Raw genomic sequence first — 5,000 nt, forward strand, 5'->3', positions numbered from 1 at the left:
TACAGGGATCCGACGGAACTACGCCAACCATGCTGGCAAAACAGTATCGCCATCTATGCAAATACGGCGAAACCACATGCGATAGCTCCATCTATGCGAATCTGACAACACTACGTCCGCCATGTCGAGCGCACCACAAAACATACCGCCATCTGTAGGTCTCCCTCAGCATGAGCTCCTGCAACGACGATACCGCCATCTATGGGACGCCAAGCCGACTAAGACATCGATGGGCCCACAGTGCCCATCTTTCGACGCCACCCACAAAGCATGCAGCCTCTGTCGACCACAGCACCCAAACGCCAGTGCCTCTGCCGCACAACGTCGTGGACCGGCAATCACACCACCCGCACCCGCTCGTGCCCCACCCCAACCGCCAAACTCGCAACGCCAGCGGATGAACGGCGGAAGTTTCCCGCACTCGTAATGTGCAATCCACACCTATAACTTGCGTTTCATGAAGAGTTATGTCCAATATGCGACATTCCCGCTGTCCCTATACATGAGCTGCGAGCTGTACCACGTACAAGCTACAGACGCGATCGCATTGCTCACTGTACTGATTCCCATGCCGAGCGATCAGCTAGGACGCGCCCCATCCATGTCGGTACCCGTGGGCGTCGCACTCGCAGTCACAAAAAACGCTGGGCAAATATATTTCTCGGAAGAGTAACGACAGTCCGAGCCTCCTGCGTGGGAAGAGTCTTTCTAGGCCCTGACCCACGGGAAGGGTGTAGCTTCCCCCATCCCGGACATTTGACGTCGTCACACTACCGGTATTGACTAATAGACTGATTGCTGATAATCATTAGCCATACACTGGGGGAAACGGCCGACAGGGCCGGCAACATAGTGGAGCCGCAGTGTCACTAATGTACAGAGATAGAACAGTTTCGACTGGAACCAGAGTAACCGTAGACACGGCACTGATTAGTAATAGATGCAGAGCCATCAGAATACAGATAATATATACAACCGTCCCTATACATGCTGAAAGACTCTGCACATAATGAGAACCACACGTCAGCCAGACACTCTTATCACACACTACTCTCTTATCACACACTACTCTCTGCCTGTAACAGGCACACACACACACAATATCTAACCACCAGCATGGAAGAACATCCAGTGCATCCTCTCCGCCACATTACACAATCCACACTATCATAACCAGACCGGGAGGTCCACCCAGAAAACAGAATATCCCACCCTTCCGACATCCGCCATTGCTCAGCTAAGCCACGAACACCCACACATGTCCTACACAGGGGTGCACCCAACATCACAATACTGCCTCCTGTCACAGTACACAAACAATGGCAGGAATGAAAGACACAGATCTGCCACAACCTTGGAATCGGAACGCCGCCTGTCATGAGCCACAAGTGCATCCTGACGTGACAAATCGGATGATCCCGCAGGCATGCACTTACGATAATCACTATCAACGAACCTGCCGCCCCCCCCCCCCAAATACACCTTTCCCTACAACAATGTGTACCTTAACCTAAGCTATATTGTACCTTAACTTAAGCTATATCGTACCTTAACCTAACCGACATTGCGCCTTAACCTAACCTACGTTGTACCTTAACCTAACCTACGTTGTACCTTAACCTAACCTACGTTGTACCTTAACCTAACCTACGTTGTACCTTAACCTAACCTACGTTGTACCTTAACCTAACCTACGTTGTACCTTAACCTAACCTACATTGTACCTTAACCTAACCTACGTTGTACCTTAACCTAACCTACGTTGTACCTTAACCTAACCTACGTTGTACCTTAACCTAACCTACGTTGTACCTTAACCTAACCTACGTTGTACCTTAACCTAACCTACGTTGTACCTTAACCTAACCTACGTTGTGCCTTAACCTAACCCATGTTGTGCCTTAACCTAACCCATGTTGTGCCTTAACCTAACCCATGTTGTGCCTTAACCTAACCCATGTTGTGCCTTAACCTAACCCATGTTGTGCCTTAACCTAACCCATGTTGTGCCTTAACCTAACCCATGTTGTGCCTTAACCTAACCCATGTTGTGCCTTAACCTAACCCATGTTGTGCCTTAACCTAACCCATGTTGTGCCTTAACCTAACCCATGTTGTGCCTTAACCTAACCCATGTTGTGCCTTAACCTAACCCATGTTGTGCCTTAACCTAACCCATGTTGTGCCTTAACCTAACCCATATTGTGCCTTAACCTAAACCATATTGTACCTTAACCTAACCCATATTGTACCTTAACCTAACCCATATTGTACCTTAACCTAACCCATATTGTACCTTAACCTAACCCATGTTGTACCTTAACGTAACCCATGTTGTGCCTTAACGTAACCCAATTTGTGCCTTAACGTAACCCATGTTGTGCCTTAACGTAACCCAATTTGTGCCTTAACGTAACCCAATTTGTGCCTTAACGTAACCCAATTTGTGCCTTAACGTAACCCAATTTGTGCCTTAACGTAACCCAATTTGTGCCTTAACGTAACCCAATTTGTGCCTTAACGTAACCCAATTTGTGCCTTAACGTAACCCAATTTGTGCCTTAACGTAACCCAATTTGTGCCTTAACGTAACCCATGTTGTGCCTTAACGTAACCCATGTTGTGCCTTAACGTAACCCATGTTGTGCCTTAACGTAACCCATGTTGTGCCTTAACGTAACCCATGTTGTGCCTTAACGTAACCTAATATGTGCCTTAACGTAACCTAATTTGTGCCTTAACGTAACCTAATTTGTGCCTTAACGTAACCTAATTTGTGCCTTAACGTAACCTAATTTGTGCCTTAACGTAACCTAATTTGTGCCTTAACGTAACCCATGTTGTGCCTTAACGTAACCCATGTTGTGCCTTAACGTAACCCATGTTGTGCCTTAACATAACCTAATTTGCGCTTTAACGTAACCCATGTTGTGCCTTAACCTAACCTATATTGCGCCTCAACCTAACCTATATTGCGCCTCAACATAACCTATATTGCGCCTTAACCTGACGCACGTTGTCGCTGAACCTGCTCTGTAATTGTTATGCAACTCGTTAAATTAGTGTAGTGTTGCCTAACCGCAACCCTCGCAATATAGTTCGCTATTCGCACTGCCCGGTCCCCTGTGTATCGCGTCATGTTAAACACCTTGCAGGTGTTGCTGACTTTCCACATGCTCCTGCTATACACTCTAATGTGGATAGCAGCAGGACGTACATGCCCCCCCCCCTTCCCCCCTGCCTTCGCAAGCTGGTCGTTGAGAAGTTTGCATGTTCAATGCCCTTCGCATGCCGACGTACTCAGCCTACGTTGTGGTACGGCCTGTCACCTGTCCGCCGATGTACGCAAAACCCACAAACTGTACTGCACATTGGTCCGTATGTACTGAATGATACATCGTGGCACATGTGTGACCGTACGACGACTGCGCCTAGCAACGGCAGACCATACAGTCCAAATATTGTGCACGCAGCTACGTGTCGTCTCCCTATAAGAGCTGGATTGCAGTGTGGTACGCCATTCAGACGTGTGGGAGGAACGGACGCCCTGGATGGCGATCAGCATGAGCAGTCTGTTGATGTGGTGGAGCGTGTATTCGGACGTAGTCGTCTCTTCTCACACACCGTGATAGCATGTTGCACCGCGTTCCACATCTGCGACATCCTGCAGAGGCCGGCTGACAGTCGTTCGCGCAATGGACACCGCATACGTACGGGGGCTACCTTCCACGTGTTCTCGAGGCGTGCACATGTTGTTGCGTCTATGTGGGCAGACGTAGTGTGTTGTGACACCTGACACAGGCATGCAATACTCGTTGCAAATGGCGATGGACGTCTACGTTTGCTGGTGACGTTACGCAAATGAACAACAGGTAACCCGTTGTGGTGCGGTTGTTCTCGCTAGAGGTGAATCAGTGTTGGCGACGATCGGTCGAGCTATTAACCGGTTGTTTCAGGGATACCCACCATGCCCACGAACGTGAAAGGGGACCCACCATGCCCACGAACGTGAAAGGGGGGGGGGGGGGGGGGATCTGTGTGTGAGGCGATACGCGGCGGTGGCTGGGTGGGACCGTCCCCGGCCGGTGAGGGGGGGCCGCCCGGCGTGCTGGCAGCGCGGTGCGTGGGCGCACGCGCTACAGCCGGCTGGTGGGGGCGGCCAGTGGCAGGCGCGCCGGCCGACGGACGCGGCAGGCGGCGCAGCTGCGCGCCGGCGCCCCCTGCTCGCGGCGCCTTGCGGCCAAAGTAGGTCCTCGCGGGCCCGGTGCGAAGCGCGGTGGCCATCTGCAGTGTGCTGGTCCGATTGAGGACTGTGTGCGCTGAGGATGCGCCGCCGCTCGGCGCTCGGCGCCGCGACGCCGTCTGCTGCTCGGTCGCCCCAGCGGTTCTCGCAGGTGGTTTGTATCGCAGCTGTGCGGACGTGTTGGCGCGTGCGCTGTGCTGGGAGAGTTCGCTTCGGCACCCAAGTGGGGCTTTTGTCCTTCTGTGGCGCTGGCGTTGGAGCTGCCGGTCACCGTAGGTGGCGCGTGTTGTCTCCCGCCGGCAATGCCACGACAGCACGCTCCCGGGCCTCTGTCGGCAGCGGCAAGCTCAGTTGGGAGCACGGGTGGTCGCACCTAAAGCGTCTACTCGCCTAACTCCGGGCGATTGCGCCTCTCTCGAACCCGACCAAGTACTTAGGACGGCGCTGCGCGCCGCCGGGACCTGAGAGGGTTTCGAGGTGTGTTGTGCAGGGGAGCTCAGCCTCCTCCTGTTTGCAGAATAATTGAGCGGACGCTTGCGTGTTCGCGCGGGCCCCCGGGACACACTCCCGGGCGGCCGGCTGCTCAGCTCTAGTTGACGCAGCTCCCTGGTTGATCCTGCCAGTAGTCATATGCTTGTCTCAAAGATTAAGCCATGCATGTCTCAGTACAAGCCGCATTAAGGTGAAACCGCGAATGGCTCATTAAATCAGTTATGGTTCCTTAGATCGTACCCACGTTACTTGGATAACTGTGGTA

The 5,000-nt window shown here is 52.3% G+C and overlaps 1 non-coding gene across 1 annotated transcript in view; it reads left to right on the forward strand.

Moving 5' to 3' along the window:
- The first annotated feature begins 4,846 nt into the window (after positions 1 to 4,846).
- LOC126436730 (small subunit ribosomal RNA) overlaps positions 4,847 to 5,000 on the forward strand; it is a 1,909-nt gene continuing 1,755 nt past the window's right edge. Inside the window, exon 1 of the ribosomal RNA XR_007580875.1 lies at positions 4,847 to 5,000. This exon is cut by the window's right edge and continues 1,755 nt beyond it. This is a non-coding gene — a ribosomal RNA (small subunit ribosomal RNA).

Source organism: Schistocerca serialis, unplaced genomic scaffold, assembly GCF_023864345.2.
Source record: "Schistocerca serialis cubense isolate TAMUIC-IGC-003099 unplaced genomic scaffold, iqSchSeri2.2 HiC_scaffold_1242, whole genome shotgun sequence".
Lineage (NCBI taxonomy): Eukaryota > Metazoa > Arthropoda > Insecta > Orthoptera > Acrididae > Schistocerca > Schistocerca serialis.